General features: G+C 38.9%; 1 pseudogene; it reads right to left on the reverse strand.

Annotated features, from left to right (window-relative positions):
* The window catches only part of LOC123481205, a 47,528-nt pseudogene extending 40,819 nt beyond the window's left edge, over positions 1-6,709 (reverse strand).
* Positions 6,710-21,736: the final 15,027 nt, after the last annotated feature.

Raw genomic sequence — 21,736 nt, forward strand, 5'->3', positions numbered from 1 at the left:
AAATGAGTCAAAGGTAGACGTAGGGAGGTTAAAGTCACCCAGAACTGTGAGAATGATGAACTCTCCAAGGGAGATGGGTCGTGCGTGCAGGGACCACCAGGTTAGAGTGGCACCAGCCACGCGGTGTGAGGCATTTGTATAGCCTGTGCGGAGAGGAGAGAACAGGGATAGACAGACACATAGTTGACAGGCTACAGAAAATGGCTACAATAATGCAAAGGAGATCGGAATGAAATTAACTAAACATCTGGGAAAGTGAGAGAGCGGGGCCTCCCTCACTTACGTTTCACTGAAACACTCAAATATAACTCTCCCAACTTCCACTTTAGAAATTATAATTGTTGTAAACTACAGCGGTTCAATGTTTTCTAGGAATAGACTAACTTAGTTTATTCAGCTAGCTAACTTGGTACAGTATTCTTCCGTGAAAACCATCCAGGGCACCGGATCCTATGACGCCATAGCCAACTAGCATGCTAGCTTCCAATAACACATGGTTTAGCACCAATACTCGGTTACAACAAACCACCAGTGTGTTAACACGCCAAGCAGATCTTTCGTGTCCGTGTCTAACGTTGTGTAAAGTTTTGGGTTAGTTTTTACAGTTTGAGTGAGTCCGTCGCCAACTTATTCAGCCAGTTAGTTAGCTAGAATAGTTAGCATACTAGCTAGCCATTGCTCTCTGCCAACGAAAAACCCCTCCTCCCACGGCACGAACACACAGAGAGAGCCAAGCTAACGTTAACTAGTCACCCATGTCCCGAATTCCCTTGAACGACTCTGGTTACCAGTATGTAGAAACAAAACACAAATATAGGTTATAACTTACCCTTAGTAGCTACTGTTAGCCAGTTAAGTGCAAAGCTAGCCACTGAATCGATTCAGCCACTTCGCGTCTGTTCGCTAGGTCGCTCCAGCTATTGTTCAGTTAGCTATCCAGGTAGCAACAAGCTAGCTACATTTCGAGTACAGTAGCTACTAACTACCTAACGTTAACGCTTCAGATAATGAGGTTAGAAAAACAGCTGAATGGTAGGCAGCTAGCTGGCATAATTACAGGTACTCTTAAGCGTGAAATAACATTGGAAACAACTATCCACAGTTGCTAATAGTTACCAGTAGCTACCCGCTAGCTAGTCCAGGTAGTGGGTTAGCTAGCCTCGTGCTTCACCGGGCTCAGCCGAATACAATACTTACCTACAATAATTACCTACAATAATTACCTACAATAACCTACGATAACTACCTAGATAAACTACCTACAATACCTAACTACAACCTAAATACATGGTTTAAGCTTTACTCGACACCATATAAGCCAAGCTTACCTCCCGCCAGAGAGAGACACAACCTCACCCGACGACTCCAACGCTAAATGCATTAAATACTGAAAAATACTAAATAATACATCTATAAGACATCAAGTCTACTAGCATGGACATGTGCACACAACTGGGGACTGACACAGCAGAATGCTTTACAGCCAAAAAGCCAAGTGGGTGAGGTTGAGGCACTTGCATGCTCCAGTGTCTACCGTTGCCATAGGGATCATGACTGGGGACTTTCCAGTCACAGCCTCTCAGCCACTAGTCTACAGTACATGATGTTACATGATCTGTTCTCAGAGCAACAGCATGACAATCAAGTTAGGAGTCTGGGTAGAGATAGGCTTAAAAACTATTGCTAAATTCTGAATCTTGTGTAGAGGGCAGAGACTTGTAGTAACTTCTTTGAGGGGAAGAAGACAAAGCATTCAGCATTCAGTTCTGAATCTGGTGTAGATGGCTGTGCTTGTAAACAGTGACTTCTTGAGGAAAAGAAGACATGTTCAATGTCTGTTAACTGATGTATTTTTTTCATTGTGTTTTTAAAAATGTATTTCCTCAGCCTCTCTACATCACCCCTCTGTCACTGGTTAACACATCCCAGAGAGAAACCCCCCATCTCCAGGGAACAGAGTCATAGGACACCATCAAGTGGGTGATAAAACATCAACGGCATTTGCAGGCTTCCCAGTACACTATTAAAGTGCTTGCTGGCCTTTCTCTATGGCCAGTCATGATTCTAAAGCTAGCCTTGTAGGCTGTGGCCTTCTGATACTCAATTGATCTTGTTGAGTCAACCACAGCAGAAATAACAAAGACAAATAACAAATAACAAAGAGAGAAAACCTTAAATTAATGATGATGACTGATGGATACAGCCCACATACTGGGTATATAATACCAGCTGTATAATAATAATCCTCATTCATTCACGACAAAAATATTTTGAGTTTTGGGAGAGAGGATATGTGTGGATTTTCCTTTGCAAGGCAGAATCTGCAGATGAGGTCTTTGCTCTTCCTTTATTAAATAATGAACTACTACCCACTTGCTGGTATTGATACAGTATGTATATGCCACCATATACCTTGTGTGTTGTCTTGTATTGTATCAGAGCTACAGAATAGACAAAAAGTCCTTACCAAGCACAGTCAGAGGTATCTCTGTCCTGTAAGATCCACTTGAAACACTGAAGATACATGTGAACATGCCTTCATCCAACAGTCTCACACCCATTAAACGAATAGATCCATGGTTTTCTGCTGTGTTGCCAATAAACTGGACTCTTCCTTTCAAACCATTAGCATAAACAGCATTGTCAGATAGGTTATTGGGTTTAATAAGGAAGAAAGTATAACACATTGGTTCTTCTATGGTCTTTTTCTGCTATCTTATCTGAATTAACTCCTCGTCTTTATCTATCAGTCTGCAGAATAAGTCCACATCCTCCCCCTGTAACACAGTCCTGCTTCCTCCAATCACCTGTATAGCTGGAGAGAAAACAATAGGTCAAAGACTGTCAAAAAGATGCTTGTAGATACAGTGGGGAAATAAAAGTATTTAGTCAGCCACCAATTGTGCAAGTTCTCCCACTTAAAAAGATGAGAGGCCTGTAATTTTCATCATAGGTACACGTCAACTATGACAGACAAATTGAGAATTTTTTTCTCCAAAAGACCTGTAACTTCTTCTTTAAGAGGCTCCTCTGTCCTCCACTCGTTACCTGTATTAATGGCACCTGTTTGAACTTGTTATCAGTATAAAAGACACCTGTCCACAACCTCAAACAGTCACACTCCAAACTCCACTATGGCCAAGACCAAAGAGCTGTCAAAGGACACCAGAAACAAAATTGTAGACCTGCACCAGGCTGGGAAGACTGAATCTGCAATAGGTAAGCAGCTTGGTTTGAATAAATCAACTGTGGGAGCAATTATTAGGAAATGGAAGACATACAAGACCACTGATAATCTCCCTCGATCTGGGGCTCCACGCAAGATCTCACCCCGTGGGGTCAAAATGATCACAAGAACGGTGAGCAAAAATCCCAGAACCACACGGGGGTATTTAGTCAGCCACCAATTGTGCAAGTTCTCCCACTTAAAAAGATGAGAGAGGCCTGTAATTTTCATCATAGGTACACGTCAACTATGACAGACAAAATGAGAAAAAATAATCCAGAAAATCACATTGTAGGATTTTTTATGAATTTATTTGCAAATTATGGTGGAAAATAAGTATTTGGTCAATAACAAAAGTTTCTCAATACTTTGTTATATACCCTTTGTTGGCAATGACACAGGTCAAACGTTTTCTGTAAGTCTTCACAAGGTTTTCACACACTGTTGCTGGTATTTTGGCCCATTCCTCCATGCAGATCTCCTCTAGAGCAGTGATGTTTTGGGGCTGTCGCTGGGCAACACAGACTTTCAACTCCCTCCTAAGATTTTCTATGGGGTTGAGATCTGGAGACTGGCTAGGCCACTCCAGGACCTTGAAATGCTTCTTACGAAGCCACTCCTTCGTTGCCCGGGCGGTGTGTTTGGGATCATTGTCATGCTGAAAGACCCAGCCACGTTTCATCTTCAATGCCCTTGCTGATGGAAGGAGGTTTTCACTCAAAATCTCACGTTACATGGCCCCATTCATTCTTTCCTTTACACGGATCAGTCGTCCTGGTCCCTTTGCAGAAAAAAACAGCCCCAAAGCATGATGTTTTCACCCCCATGCTTCACAGTAGGTATGGTGTTCTTTGGATGCAACTCAGCATTCTTTGTCCTCCAAACACGACGAGTTGAGTTTTTACCAAAAAAGTTCTATTTTGGTTTCATCTGACCATATGACATTTTCCCCAATCCTCTTCTGGATGCACTCTAGCAAACTTCAGACGGGCCTGGACATGTACTGGCTTAAGCAGGGGGACACGTCTAGCACTGCAGGATTTGAGTCCCTGGCGGCGTAGTGTGTTACTGATGATAGGCTTTGTTACTTTGGTCCCAGCTCTCTGCAGGTCATTCACTAGGTCCCCCCGTGTGGTTCTGGGATTTCTGCTCACCGTTCTTGTGATCATTTTGACCCCACGGGGTGAGATCTTGCATGGAGCCCCAGATCGAGGGAGATTATCAGTGGTCTTGTATGTCTTCCATTTCCTAATAATTGCTCCCACAGTTGATTTCTTCAAACCAAGCTGCTTACCTATTGCAGATGCAGTCTTCCCAGCCTGGTGCAGGTCTACAATTTTGTTTCTGGTGTCCTTTGACAGCTCTTTGGTCTTGGCCATAGTGGAGTTTGGAGTGTGACTGTTTGAGGTTGTGGACAGGTGTCTTTTATACTGATAACAAGTTCAAACAGGTGCCATTAATACAGGTAACGAGTGGAGGACAGAGGAGCCTCTTTAAGAAGAAGTTACAGGTCTGTGAGAGCCAGAAATCTTGCTTCTTTGTAGGTGACCAAATACTTATTTTCCACCATAATTTGCAAATAAATTCATTAAAAATCCTACAATGTGATTTTCTGTAAAAAAAAATCTCAATTTGTCTGTCATAGTTGACGTGTACCTATGATGAAAATTACAGGCCTCTCTCATCTTTTTAAGTGGGAGAACTTGCACAATTGGTGGCTGACTAAATACTTTTTTTCCCCACTGTATTACCCTATCTAATTCAAGACACACACACCCACACACACACACATACACACACACACACACACACACACACACAAATAACAGAAGCTGTTTTTCAGTTTCAGTTCCACTGAAAAGCATTCACAGCCCAGTAATTATGCCGTTAAAGGAGAGGGATGTTTCTGGAAAAGTTAATTAGCACTCAACCATTAGGGAAAATATATATTGAGACTCTCCTTTTCACAACTTTAGTGTTAGCCAAGAGGATAGAGGTAACATTTTTTGCCAGGCTAATTGTGTGGATGATGTCTCTAGTCTTACTTTACTTGAATAATGAACCCATACTTTCAGGTAATGACATCACACTACATCACTACTTTCTGGGTCATGTCTCATATGGCAGTGCACCCTACATAGGGAGCGGTTATGTCACCTTTTGTTTCTAGACAGCAGTGTGGCATCTTTCTGCTTTATTTTTCTATTCAGAAGACTATTCAAATAATGTATCCACCCAGTTGATGTGTGTCCAGGCCCTGAAATAGATATAAAGCAATAAGAAGGTCTGGTAGCTGGGTGTAAGGAACTAGATCTACATAGTAACATGTCTATTATGAATAACAACATGAATAAAGGACAACTACAGTAATGTGTACATATATAGAGAAACATGCACACTGCAGAATGACATCTCAAGGCCACTGGTCACACCATGATGGGAGAAAGACGACGTGGTATAGAGAGGCCTGGGAAAGAGTTGGTGCAGGTGTCAAACTGTTAAATAAATAGTGTTTTTGAAAACGTGCGAACAGAACATCTGTAATTTACCTGCACTTAGTAAATAAATCCCCATTTATTAAAAACATCAATTGTTATCATTATTTCCAGTATTCACGGTACTACAACTGCTCTACTGCTAAAAAAAAAACTACTGAACTGAGGACTGACACAACTGAACATTCACAGCCATAGAACCATGTGGGTTAGGTTGAAGCACTCCAATTTCTGCCGTTCCCATAGGGGACATAATTGCAATTTACAAAGGCTTTATATACCATGTTCACAATACTGTAGTTGTGCTTCACTCGTGTTGTTACTCATAATAGTCTCTCATGAGAAAATAACCTTTCCTGTTATTATGGCTATGATTTTAACTATACCTATCGCCTTATGTCTGTTCTTTCTGCTACTGCACAGCAAGCGGGACCAATGCACCAAGTCTGGAACAAACAGGACACTGAACGGCTTCTACCCACAAGCCATAAGACTGCCAAATAGTTAGTTAAATATTTAACCCAATAGCTACCCAGACTATCGGCATTGACCCTTTTTGCACTAACGTTTTATATCGACCTCAATTACCTTGTACCCCTGCACATCGAATCAGTACTGGTACCCTTTTATCGTTGCTCATTGTCTATAAATTATCACTTGTGTTTTTACTTTTCTATTATTTCTCTATTTTATTTCTCTCTGCATTGTTGGAAAGGACCTGTAAGTAAGCATTTCAGTGTTAGTCCACACCTGTTGTTTACGAAGCATGTGACGAACAACATTTTATTTTATTTCGATTTTATTTTATTTCAGGCCCTGGGTACATGCTTTGAATAGTCTTCTGAATAGAAAAATAAAGCTATGATGCAACTGCCATCTAGAAATAACTTTCTGAGATCCATTGAATTTCATTCCTAGATAAAAGCATAATCCCTAGACTTTAGCCCATGGGTGTTTTGTTTTGCAGGAAACAAGCCTTAGTACCCATTATGCAAAAGGTCGCCTGGGTGTTCCGTTGCCAAGTTAAGTGTCTCCACGGTGATGTGGTGTAAATCTGAGACTGGCGCTTGGTTGATTGACTTTATTCCCTGCCTGTCAAAGCTAAATGCTTCCCTATCCAAATCACTTCATTAGACACACGTGCACACACACACGTGCACACACACACACACACACACACACACACACACACACACACACACACACACACACACACACACACACACACACACACACACACACACACACACACACACACACACACACACACACACACACACACACACACACACACACACACACACACACACACACACACACACACACACACACACACACACACACACACACACACACACACACACACACACACACACACACACACACACCAGTGAAGGCTGCTGAGGGGAGAACTGCTCATAACAATGGCCGGAATGGAGCAAATGCAATGGCATCAAACACATTTGTTTGATGTATTTGATACCCTTCCACTGATTCCACTCCAGTCATTACCAGGAGCCCGTTCTCCCCAATTAAGGTGCCACCAACCTCCTGTGACACACACACACACACACACACATACGTGTTTATAGACAATATCAGGACTTATGACAAAAATTTGACATATTGGGACATGCCTTTCCCAAGGTCCAAGAGACCTGGGAATCAGAATAGTTTGGTCCCATGATTCTAGGAATACATCCATCTGTTGAGATTTTGTCTAGGGCTATATTTTGTTCAGACCTGATTTTAATAGTATATATGAGGACTTTTTCGGGTTCATGTGACATATAAGGCCCATAGCAACAGCAGCCCATAGATACACACTGATTTTCAGGTTTATGTGACTTATGAAGAACCTGTAAATAGGGTCTGTATTTGAACGTGGTTCCGGTTACATGTTGAAATGTCTGCATAAGAATCATAGGTGTACAATACTTAACTAAAGCTTTAAAAAAATTATTATAATAATCATGCTCACCAGATAGGTAACCTTCAACAGAAATGCCTATCCATGTTCACATAGCTCATAAATATAATATATTCTCAGTCTACTGTTTAAGTCGTATTATTGTTATTTATAACAATACATTTGCAGTCAATATTCATGTAAAAAAAGAGGGAACACTTTATGCCTTACTTTTATTGAGTGCCAGCGAAAATATGCAAATTAACAAATCAATTGAATACCCAGAATAGACCACCTACACTTTGCCTCCTTCCCTGCTATGCACAAGGCAGTAGAAATGGCATGTTTGAAATGAATGAGAAACTCTCTATTAAAGCATCCAGCTTCTATGAAACATGACAGTGTACATTCAGCTAACCTGTCTAAATAACATAGGGCTTTACATCATAGTTACATAGTGCAAGTTACCATACACAAGGCCTGTTACAAGCACCCATTGAAATGGTAATAGTTTAACAGTAATTTAAACACCTTGCCACATTCAACAACTTGTGGTTAAGAACAAAGTGCTTCTGAAAACTTAGGAACAATAACAATCCCTTTAAGTACTGTTTATCTCTTTTCCCTGTCAATGAGAGCAGAGTATTAACCTATATCATCAACTGTTATCCCAAAAAAATGTGACCATAAGTGGCAAACATATGCTCATTAATAGCCCTCAATTATACATAAACATACAAACATGTGGGATCTACAGTCGAGCCTATGTGGCATGTTTGTACAAGAACCAACAATATAAATCATTTAAGGAAAATAAAATAATATGAACATGAAACCCACAGATATTAACACTATCTGAGGAGAAGCTGATTGAAATTGGAATTGCATGGTACCTGAGCTACAGTTGGCATGCTCTAGTTCTATCTATTCATCTTCCTTTTTAATGCTACATTTCTGTTGTGGATGTAGTATTTGATAGCAACCCAGTCTCTGTCTTTCAGAGCTACTGGCTCTGCTTGGAGGCAGGAGTCACAGTCCTTTTTACCTGGTATTCTGCAGCTTGTTATGAAATTAAGCAAATGCCGCTCAACAGCTTTCACTTCATCACCTGTCCACTTGCTTCTCACCTTCACAGCTTTCATAAATGGAAACAAAATACAACTGATTAACAATGAGCTCTGCTAAAGTGACAAATGGAGGATATGATACAAAGGATTCTAGTTAGTAGCTATATGATGTTATCAATACATGTGAATACAAAATGCTTACTAACCTTGCTTTCCTTTGGAGCACTTTGAGGATGCTTGGGATGTGACTATTTTACCATGTCTTGGTTGTGTGTTGCTCATGTGTACGTTATCCAAGGTGGTTGACTCAGGAGTGCCCTTCATGTTGTCCAGGGTGGTTGACTCAGAAGTGCCCTCCATGTTGTCCAGGGTGGTTGACTCAGAAGTGCCCTCCATGTTGTCCAGGGTGGTTGACTCAGAAGTGCCCTCCATGTTGTCCAGGGTGGTTGACTCTGGTGTTTGCCTCAGAAGTGTCTGGTCCCTAGAAGTCTCTGTTGTTGAGCCTTTGCAAAGTAATAATGAATGTGATTATGTTCTATGAGCTTCATGACAATACGTTTGCTTGCTTGTATTATTCACTGTAAACAACCTCAATGTCAGGCAATATGCAATTCTACATTAGATATTAACTGATATTTGAGATATAAACATAAACTGATTGCAAATCCATAAATGTGGAATTACTTATCACCACCAATGTGATTGTTTAAAAACAGATAGAGGATCATTTCGATAATCCCCACAGAAATGTGCATTTATGTGACATAACTTAAAGATATTACCACATATATACAAGTCAGGATACCTTTGCATTGATGTAGGTCAGTAATGGTTTCTTCACTGGAATCATCATCACTCATTTCTACTTCATATGGTTGGGTAAAAAAACATTTACGGCCAATTATTTAAATTAAGGACTAACAACACTTATAATAGTTATATTTGAAGTGGCTAAAAACTATATTTCAAACAAAATTTTACCTTCAGGATTGACCTCAATGTCATCCAGCCCTTTCCCCTGCAGGTAAGGCAGTCTTCCTTTTCGATTGCTATCAACAGTTTGCTGACTTTTGCGAGCTGCAGGGTACTCTCTGGAAGCCGATAGAATTCTCTATGGACACGGATGTCATGTCCTAGAAAGGTGGCAAGTTGATCCATTTCATTTTCTTTGAGGTTTAGTAGTGTGGACAAAGTGGCGACTTGTTTCCGCAATCTTGTTGAGGTGAGTGCCTCTGGGTTCTTTGCACCACATTGTTTGCATACTTGCGAAAGCAGTCGGAGCCTCTGTAATGGGAAAGGACACCTGGCCGTGTAAACATGTACACATTTTCTTTGTGGACTTGACACTCTTTTCTGCTTATCATGAGGAGGTCCATAGCAGTGATCATGTCAGGGGTTAGAAGCACTGGAACCTTTCTTGACCTTTTACCTCGAATCTCAACTCTCTCAAAGTGCTCTGCAAGCTTCCTCTCGAAGTCAGTAAGGCCCCTCACAATGTCTGGATTCAGCTCCGTAAGACCCCTGGATGTGAAAGACTGAAGCTCCATTTTTGAAACTTCCCCTTCCCTCCTTCTGTTAAATAGTACTACCTGCATCAAAGTCACTTTAGGAAGATTTCCAAAGCTTTTGCTGTTGGGTTCTTCCTCAAGGTCCTTCATACACTTAGCACGCTCAGTAGCAAGAAACGTGTGCAGCACCGACACATCCTCTGTAAAGGGTCAAACCTGTGGTTTATTCCATTTGGCTTGTTGAAGTGTACCCAATGCGGCAGCTGAAATGGACTCTGTCCACTTTTTCTGATGTAAAGTGGCAAATTGCTTTGCAGACTCTGCAACAGCAGGGCGATTTGCAATGATGGCATTGCATTGAGTAATGCCTGCAACTTTGGCTAAACTGTGTCCCAATTTCAAAGCCAATGATGGGATTTTATAAGAGTTGCTTTCAACATCATAACCAGCAACATATCTTACTGCCTGTATCACATGGGGAAAGTTACAGGGCATAACAAGGACTTCGGTGCTCTTCAAAGGTGTTATAGCCCTTGCCGTTATCAATAGTCTTGCCATCTCTCTAATTTTTTTGGCGTATGTAGTCATTCCTTCTCTCATATGGTTTCCTGGAATTCAACAGTGACTCGCCGATACAAAGGAATTCAGTTTCACTCCTTACAACCGAAGAAACGTCATCCTGGTTCATTTCACAAGCAATCTTCCAAACAGTTTCCTTAACTGAGTCAGGTCTTGGTAAGTGCAGTTGAATCCGTTTTCGCCCAACTTGAGGCTCTCCCTCAACAGACTTCTTCGGGCAGTTTCTCACATGTCTCCATAGGGAATTTCTTGCATACAGTCCTTCGCAAAATTTGCAGTGACGGTAGTCATCAGATGGTTTTGCATTACTAGGTCTTTTACAGGCAACCATCTCTCCAGTGCCACAGCTTGCCACTTCAGTATTATGGTCAAAGTTTCATCTCTTCTTAAGAGAGCGTAACAACTCTCTTCTTTTGCGGGATCCTTTATTAAAACTGAAAGCCATTGCAACATCAGGCTTTTCACTGTGGATGGATTCGAGGTGTCTTGCCAATTTATAAATGGTCTTTTTACAATAAAGACAAAATTGCTTCTTGTTGTACTTTCTTCCTTTTGCTGTTATTGACAAAGGTGTGACATTTATGGAGCTTTTCTGGTGTGATGTGTTCTCTGATGAATTGGCACTGCAGCTTATTACTGAAGTACAAGGATTGCTGCGCATCTTTGAATAACTTAATGTTATTGGCTTCTCTGAACTGGTGGTACTACCCCCACTGTGTGCTGTAACATTCCCTAATGGTTTGTTCTCTGACAATTTGTGGTGGAGATTATTTTCTGTGGTTTTATATTCCTTACTACAAGAACTTGTAGTACTTATAATAGAAGCATCCGAGGAATTGCCACATGAGTCTGGAAGATAGTCTGCAGCATTCGAAGATTCATCAAGGTCTGAAGGAAAATGGAGAAAAAAAAGCATCTAATTCTGTCAATAACTTTATACATGTATTAATACCTAGGGTATCATACTCCCCTACAGTACCATCACATTGTGCATAACACCTACATACTCACAGAAAAATGTATTCTAGTAAACTGATTGAAAGACCTCTGTCTCTCAGCTATCTCTTCTCATAACGATCCTCACAACGATCATGACGGCGCCTCAGATTTTGCAGATGGCGGCTTTTTCTAAGCTGTACAAATTTCTACAATGTTTCCTCACATCAAAAATACCACAATGTGTTAACAAAGAACATGAACTATTTTATCTAATGACAAGAATGCAGCTTTCTTACCTGCTTTGCAGTAGGACACTGGAAGGGTACAATTCCACTGGACTTGCTTGCCTTGAATGAAATTATGAAGAATAAATATTTGTTTGTAATAACACAGTACCGTAACAGTAAATTAGGATATTATACATTATACTGTATGTGAAAATAATTTGGGTTAAGAAATTGACAATACTGTTTTATAGATGACCTATAAATGAAAAAATGAATATGTGGATCTGGGGTTTTCAAGCAAGACTATAGAAATGGTTAAAACTGTACAATATCTGCTAACCAACAATATGAGGACCGTGTAACACACACACTCTACACTGGTTGGGTCATACCATATCGGGACGTCATCTGAAACACATTTACGCCTTGACCAGACTAAGTACAAAATGAGGAGATGACGACTGAACACATCTAGAGTCAAGGTTCCTGACTTTGAGTTATCCTTTTGATGTCAAAGAAAGCTCACAACCTTAAAAGTAATGTAAATGGGTCAACTGCAATATAAATTAAATCACGCAAATTGATAAGAAATATGTTAAATGGGCAAAAACATTGCCCCAAAAATACTAAAACATAGGCATTAGAGAGAATAAAGATTAATTTTATGTTTTGAGGGGTGGTTAGTTCTGACAAATGGTCGGGCTAATTTTGTTTATGCTATGATATCGAAACAAGTTATGGGAATTTTGATATTGTGAACATTTTACACAAAAGGTTGGTTGTAATACAGTAAAAAGACATGTAATTTATATATTGCAATGAACTGAGACAACAATTTAATTTAAATAGAAAAGATCTACAATAAATGTGTAATAACCTGTTGGAAGGATGAAGTGGATCTCTGTCTCACTTCTGGGTCTGCTGAAGGTTGAGCTGGGATCTTGTCACTTGGTGTCTGCAACGAAATACAACAATAACATGTCAGAAATATTGTGTTTTATAATATACAGTGAGGGAAAAAAGTATTTGATCCCCTGCTGATTTTGTACGTTTGCCCACTGACAAAGAAATGATCAGTCTATAATTTTAATGGTAGGTTTATTTGAACAGTGAGAGACAGAATAACAACAAAATAATCCAGAAAAATGCATGTCAAAAATGTTATAAATTGATTTGCATTTTAATGAGGGAAGTAAGTATTTGACCCCCTCTCAATCAGAAAGATTTCTGGCTCCCAGGTGTCTTTTATACAGGTAACGAGCTGAGATTAGGAGCACACTCTTAAAGGGAGTGCTCCTAATCTCAGTTTGTTACCTGTATAAAAGACACCTGTCCACAGAAGCAATTAATCAATCAGATTCCAAACTCTCCACCATGGCCAAGAACAAAGAGTTCTCCAAGGATGTCAAGGACAAGATTGTAGACCTACACAAGGCTGGAATGGGCTACAAGACCATCGCCAAGCAGCTTGGTGAGAAGGTGACAACAGTTGGTGCGATTATTCGCAAATGGAAGAAACACAAAAGAACTGTCAATATCCCTCGGCCTGGGGCTCAATGCAAGATCTCACCTCGTGGAGTTGTAATGATCATGAGAACAGTGAGGAATCAGCCCAGAACTACACGGGAGGATCTTGTCAATGATCTCAAGGCAGCTGGGACCATAGTCACAAAGAAAACAATTGGTAACACACAACGCCGTGAAGGACTGAAATCCTGCAGCGCCCGCAAGGTCCCCCTGCTCAAGAAAGCACATATACAGGCCCGTCTGAAGTTTGCCAATTAACATCTGAATGATTCAGAGGAGAACTGGGTGAAAGTGTTGTGGTCAGATGAGACCAAAATCGAGCTCTTTGGCATCAACTCAACTCGCCGTGTTTGGAGGAGGAGGAATGCTGCCTATGACCCCAAGAACACCATCCCCACCGTCAAACATGGAGGTGGAAACATTATGCTTTGGGGGTGATTTTCTGCTAAGGGGACAGGACAACTTCACCGCATCAAAGGGACGATGGACGGGGCCATGTACCGTCAAATCTTGGGTGAGAACCTCCTTCCCTCAGCCAAGGCATTGAAAATGGGTCGTGGATGGGTATTCCAGCATGACAATGACCCAAAACACACGGCCAAGGCAACAAAGGAGTGGCTCAAGAAGAAGCACATTAAGGTCCTGGAGTGGCCTAGCCAGTCTCCAGACCTTAATCCCATAGAAAATCTGTGGAGGGAGCTGAAGGTTCGAGTTGCCAAACGTCAGCCTCAAAACCTTAATGACTTGGAGAAGATCTGCAAAGAGGAGTGGAACAAAATCCCTCCTGAGATGTGTGCAAACCTGGTGGCCAACTATAAGAAACGTCTGACCTCTGTAATTGCCAACAAGGGTTTTGCCACGAAGTACTAAGTCATGTTTTGCAGAGGGGTCTAATACTTATTTCCCTCATTAAAATGCAAATCAATTAATAAAATTTCTGATATTCGTTTTTCAGGATTTTTTTGTTGTTATTCTGTCTCTCACCGTTCAAATAAACCTACCATTAAAATTACAGACTGATCATGTCTTTGTCAGTGGGCAAACGTACAAAATCAGCAGGGGATCAAATACTTTTTTCCCTCACTGTAGATCATATCTATTTAGTAAACTAATGATCATACTCAGTTCAGTCACAATATATTCCTACCACCTGTCAATCATAATCGCCTTTGGTGTGAGACTCATTGCTGAGGTCAAGGGCTGCATTGACCACAAATGTTAGGAAAGATAATTCATATATGGATCTGGGCTTTTTATGCAAGACTCTATAGAAATGGTTAAAACTGTACAATATCTGCTAACCAACAATATGAGGACTGTGTAACACACACACTCTACTCTGGTTGGGTCATACCATATCGGGACGTCATCTGAAACACATTTACGTCTTGAACAGCCTTAGTACCAAATTAGGACTTGACGACTGAACACATCTATAGTCAAGGTTCCTGACTTTGAGTTATCCTTTTGTTGTCAAAGAAAGCTCACAACCTTAAAAGTAATGTAAATGGATCAACTGCCATATAAATTAAATCACGCAAATTGATAAGAAATATGTTAAATGGGCAAAAACATTGCCCCAAAAATACAAAAAACATAGGCATTAGAGAGAATAAAGATTAATTTAATGTTTTGAGGGGCGGTTAGTTCTGTCAAATGGTCGGGCTAATTTTGTTTATGCTATGATATCGAAACAAGTTATGGGAATGTTGATATTGTGAACATTTTACACAAAAGGTTGGTTGTAATACAGTAAAAAGCCATGTAATTTATATATTGTAATGAACTGAGACAACAATTTAATTTAAATAGAAAAGATCTACAATAAATGTGTAATAACCTGTTGGAAGGATGAAGTGGATCTCTGTCTCACTTCTGGGTCTGCTGAAGGTTGAGCTGGGATCTTGTCACTTGGTGTCTGCGACGAAATACAACAATAACATGTCAGAAATATTGTGTTTTATAATATAGATCATATCTATTTAGTAAACTAATGATCATACTCAGTTCAGTCACAATATATTCCTACCACCTATCAATAATAATCGCCTTTGGTGTGAGACTCATTGCTGAGGTCAAGGGCTGCATTGACCACAAATGTTAGGAAAGATAATTCATATATGGATCTGGGCTTTTTATGCAAGACTCTATAGAAATGGTTAAAACTGTACAATATCTGCTAACCAACAATATGAGGACTGTGTAACACACACACTCTACTCTGGTTGGGTCATACCATATCGGGACGTCATCTGAAACACATTTACGTCTTGAACAGCCTTAGTACCAAATTAGGACTTGACGACTGAACACATCTATAGTCAAGGTTCCTGACTTTGAGTTATCCTTTTGTTGTCAAAGAAAGCTCACAACCTTAAAAGTAATGTAAATGGATCAACTGCCATATAAATTAAATCACGCAAATTGATAAGAAATATGTTAAATGGGCAAAAACATTGCCCCAAAAATACAAAAACATAGGCATTAGAGAGAATAAAGATTAATTTTATGTTTTGAGGGGCGGTTAGTTCTGTCAAATGGTTGGGCTAATTTTGTTTACGCTATGATATCGAAACAAGTTATTGGAATGTTGATTTTGTGAACATTTTACACAAAAGGTTGGTTGTAATACAGTAAAAAGCCATTTAATTCATATTTTGGAATGAACTGAGACAACAATTTAATTTAAATAGAAAAGATCTACAATAAATGTGTAATAACCTGTTGGAAGGATGAAGTGGATCTCTGTCTCACTTCTGGGTCTGCTGAAGGTTGAGCTGGGATCTTGTCACTTGGTGTCTGCAACGAAATACAACAATAACATGTCAGAAATATTGTGTTTTATAATATAGATCATATCTATTTAGTAAACTAATGATCATATTCAGTTCAGTCACAATATATTCCTACCTCCTGTCTATCATAATCGCCTTTCGGGTGAGACTCATTGCTGAGGTCAAGGGCTGCATTGACCACAGATGTTAGGAAAGATAATTCATATATGGATCTGGGCTTTTTATGCAAGACTCTATAAAAATGGTTAAAACTGTACAATATCTGCTAACCAACAATATGAGGACCGTGTAACACACACACTCTACTCTGGTTGGGTCATACCATATCGGGACGTCATCTGAAACACATTTACGTCTTGAACAGCCTAATTACCAAATGAGGACTTGACGACTGAACACATCTGGAATCAAGGTTCCTGACTTTGAGTTATCCTTTTGTTGTCAAAGAAAGCTCACCACCTTAAAAGCAATGTAAATGGATCAACTGCCATATAAATTAAATCACGCAAATTGATAAGAAGTATGTTAAATGGGCAAAAACATTGCCCCAAAAATACAAAAACATAGGCATTAGAGAGAATAAAGTTTAATTTTATGTTTTGAGGGGCGGTTAGTTCTGTCAAATGGTTGGGCTAATTTTGTTTACGCTATGATATCGAAACAAGTTATTGGAATGTTGATTTTGTGAACATTTTACACAAAAGGTTGGTTGTAATACAGTAAAAAGCCATTTAATTCATATTTTGGAATGAACTGAGACAACAATTTAATTTAAATAGAAAAGATCTACAATAAATGTGTAATAACCTGTTGGAAGGATGAAGTGGATCTCTGTCTCACTTCTGGGTCTGCTGAAGGTTGAGCTGGGATCTTGTCACTTGGTGTCTGCAACGAAATACAACAATAACATGTCAGAAATATTGTGTTTTATAATACAGATCATATCTATTTAGTAAACTAATGATCATATTCAGTTCAGTCACAATATATTCCTACCACCTGTCTATCATAATCGCCTTTCGGGTGAGACTCATTGCTGAGGTCAAGGGCTGCATTGACCACAGATGTTAGGAAAGATAATTCATATATGGATCTGGGCTTTTTATGCAAGACTCTATAAAAATGGTTAAAACTGTACAATATCTGCTAACCAACAATATGAGGACCGTGTAACACACACACTCTACTCTGGTTGGGTCATACCATATCGGGACGTCATCTGAAACACATTTACGTCTTGAACAGCCTAATTACCAAATGAGGACTTGACGACTGAAAAATCTGGAATCAAGGTTTCTGACTTTGAGTTATCCTTTTGTTGTCAAAGAAAGCTCACCACCTTAAAAGCAATGTAAATGGATCAACTGCCATATAAATTAAATCACGCAAATTGATAAGAAATATGTTAAATGGGCAAAAACATTGCCCCAAAAATACAAAAACATAGGCATTAGAGAGAATAAAGTTTAATTTTATGTTTTGAGGGGCGGTTAGTTCTGTCAAATGGTCGGGCTAATTTTGTTTATGCTATGATATCGAAAGAAGTTATGGGAATTTTGATATTGTGAACATTTTACACAAAAGTTTGGTTGTAATACAGTAAAAAGCCATTTAATTCATATTTTGGAATGAACTGAGACAACAATTTAATTTAAATAGAAAAGATCTATAATAAATGTGTAATAACCTGTTGGAAGGATGAAGTGGATCTCTGTCTCACTTCTGGGTCTGCTGAAGGTTGAGCTGGGATCTTGTCACTTGGTGTCTGCAACGAAATACAACAATAACATGTCAGAAATATTGTGTTTTATAATATAGATCATATCTATTTAGTAAACTAATGATCATACTCAGTTCAGTCACAATATATTCCTACCACCTGTCTATCATAATCGCCTTTGGGGTGAGACTCATTGCTGAGGTCAAGGGCTGCATTCACCACAGATGTTAGGATAGATAATTCATATGTGGATCTGGGCTTTTTATGCAAGACTCTATAGAAATGGTTAAAACTGTACAATAACTGCTAACCAACAATATGAGGACCGTGTAACACACACACACTCTACTCTGGTTGGGTCATACAATACCGGGACGTAATCTGAAACACATTTACGTCTTGAACAGCCTAATTACCAAATGAGGACTTGACGACTGAACACATCTGGAGTCAAGGTTCCTGACTTTGAGTTATCCTTTTGTTGTCAAAGAAAGCTCACAACCTTAAAAGTAATGTAAATGGATCAACTGCCATATAAATTAAATCACGCAAATTGACAAGAAATATGTTAAATGGGCAAAAACATTGCCCCAAAAATACAAAAAACATAGGCATTAGAGATAATAAAGATTAATTTAATGTTTTGAGGGGCGGTTAGTTCTGTCAAATGGTCGGGCTAATTTTGTTTATGCTATGATATCGAAACAAGTTATGGGAATGTTGATTTTGTGAACATTTTACACAAAAGGTTGGTTGTAATACAGTAAAAAGCCATTTAATTCATATTTTGGAATGAACTGAGACAACAATTTTAATTTAAATAGAAAAGATCTACAATAAATGTGTAATAACCTGTTGGAAGGATGAAGTGGATCTCTGTCTCACTTCTGGGTCTGCTGAAGGTTGAGCTGGGATCTTGTCACTTGGTGTCTGCAACGAAATACAACAATAACATGTCAGAAATATTGTGTTTTATAATACAGATCATATCTATTTAGTAAACTAATGATCATATTCAGTTCAGTCACAATATATTCCTACCACCTGTCTATCATAATCGCCTTTCGGGTGAGACTCATTGCTGAGGTCAAGGGCTGCATTGACCACAGATGTTAGGAAAGATAATTCATATATGGATCTGGGCTTTTTATGCAAGACTCTATAAAAATGGTTAAAACTGTACAATATCTGCTAACCAACAATATGAGGACCGTGTAACACACACACTCTACTCTGGTTGGGTCATACCATATCGGGACGTCATCTGAAACACATTTACGTCTTGAACAGCCTAATTACCAAATGAGGACTTGACGACTGAAAAAATCTGGAATCAAGGTTTCTGACTTTGAGTTATCCTTTTGTTGTCAAAGAAAGCTCACCACCTTAAAAGCAATGTAAATGGATCAACTGCCATATAAATTAAATCACGCAAATTGATAAGAAATATGTTAAATGGGCAAAAACATTGCCCCAAAAATACAAAAACATAGGCATTAGAGAGAATAAAGTTTAATTTTATGTTTTGAGGGGCGGTTAGTTCTGTCAAATGGTCGGGCTAATTTTGTTTATGCTATGATATCGAAAGAAGTTATGGGAATTTTGATATTGTGAACATTTTACACAAAAGTTTGGTTGTAATACAGTAAAAAGCCATTTAATTCATATTTTGGAATGAACTGAGACAACAATTTAATTTAAATAGAAAAGATCTATAATAAATGTGTAATAACCTGTTGGAAGGATGAAGTGGATCTCTGTCTCACTTCTGGGTCTGCTGAAGGTTGAGCTGGGATCTTGTCACTTGGTATCTGCAACGAAATACAACAATAACATGTCAGAAATATTGTGTTTTATAATATAGATCATATCTATTTAGTAAACTAATGATCATACTCAGTTCAGTCACAATATATTCCTACCACCTGTCTATCATAATCGCCTTTGGGGTGAGACTCATTGCTGAGGTCAAGGGCTGCATTGACCACAGATGTTAGGATAGATAATTCATATGTGGATCTGGGCTTTTATGCAAGACTCTATAGAAATGGTTAAAACTGTACAATATCTGCTAACCAACAATATGAGGACCGTGTAACACACACACTCTACTCTGGTTGGGTCATACCATATCGGGACGTCATCTGAAAGACATTTACATCTTGAACAGCCTTAGTACCAAATGAGGACTTGACGACTGAACACATCTAGAGTCAAGGTTCCTGACTTTGAGTTATCCTTTTGTTGTCAAAGAAAGCTCACAACCTTAAAAGTAATGTAAATGGATCAACTGCCATATAAATTCAATCACGCAAATTGATAAGAAATATGTTAAATGGGCAAAAACATTGCCCCAAAAATACAAAAACATAGGCATTAGAGAGAATAAAGATTAATTTTATGTTTTGAGGGCGGTTAGTTCTGTCAAATGGTCGGGCTAATTTTGTTTACGCTATGATATCGAAACAAGTTATGGGAATGTTGATTTTGTGAACATTTTACACAAAAGGTTGGTTGTAATACAGTAAAAAGCCATTTAATTCATATTTTGGAATGAACTGAGACAACAATTTAATTTAAATAGAAAAGATCTACAATAAATATGTAATAACCTGTTGGAAGGATGAAGTGGATCTCTGTCTCACTTCTGGGTCTGCTGAAGGTTGAGCTGGGATCTTGTCACTTGGTGTCTGCAACGAAATACAACAATAACATGTCAGAAATATTGTGTTTTATAATATAGATCATATCTATTTCGTAAACTAATGATCATACTCAGTTCAGTCACAATATATTCCTACCACCTGTCTATCATAATCGCCTTTGGGGTGAGACTCATTGCTGAGGTCAAGGGCTGCATTGACCACAGATGTTAGGAAAGATAATTCATATATGGATCTGGGCTTTTTTTGCAAGACTCTATAAAAATGGTTAAAACTGTACAATATCTGCTAACCAACAATATGAGGACCGTGTAACACACACACACTCTACTCTGGTTGGGTCATACAATACCGGGACGTAATCTGAAACACATTTACGTCTTGAACAGCCTAATTACCAAATGAGGACTTGACGACTGAACACATCTGGAGTCAAGGTTCCTGACTTTGAGTTATCCTTTTGTTGTCAAAGAAAGCTCACAACCTTAAAAGTAATGTAAATGGATCAACTGCCATATAAATTAAATCACGCAAATTGACAAGAAATATGTTAAATGGGCAAAAACATTGCCCCAAAAATACAAAAAACATAGGCATTAGAGATAATAAAGATTAATTTAATGTTTTGAGGGGCGGTTAGTTCTGTCAAATGGTCGGGCTAATTTTGTTTATGCTATGATATCGAAACAAGTTATGGGAATGTTGATTTTGTGAACATTTTACACAAAAGGTTGGTTGTAATACAGTAAAAAGCCATTTAATTCATATTTTGGAATGAACTGAGACAACAATTTTAATTTAAATAGAAAAGATCTACAATAAATGTGTAATAACCTGTTGGAAGGATGAAGTGGATCTCTGTCTCACTTCTGGGTCTGCTGAAGGTTGAGCTGGGATCTTGTCACTTGGTGTCTGCAACGAAATACAACAATAACATGTCAGAAATAATGTGTTTTATAATATGGATCATATCTATTTAGTAAACTAATGATCATATTTAATTCAGTCACAATATATTCCTACCACCTGTCTATCATAATCGCCTTTGGGGTGAGACTCATTGCTGAGGTCAAGGGCTGCA

The sequence above is a fragment of the Coregonus clupeaformis genome, chromosome 23 (genome assembly GCF_020615455.1).
Source record: "Coregonus clupeaformis isolate EN_2021a chromosome 23, ASM2061545v1, whole genome shotgun sequence".
NCBI classification, from domain to species: Eukaryota; Metazoa; Chordata; class Actinopteri; order Salmoniformes; family Salmonidae; genus Coregonus; species Coregonus clupeaformis.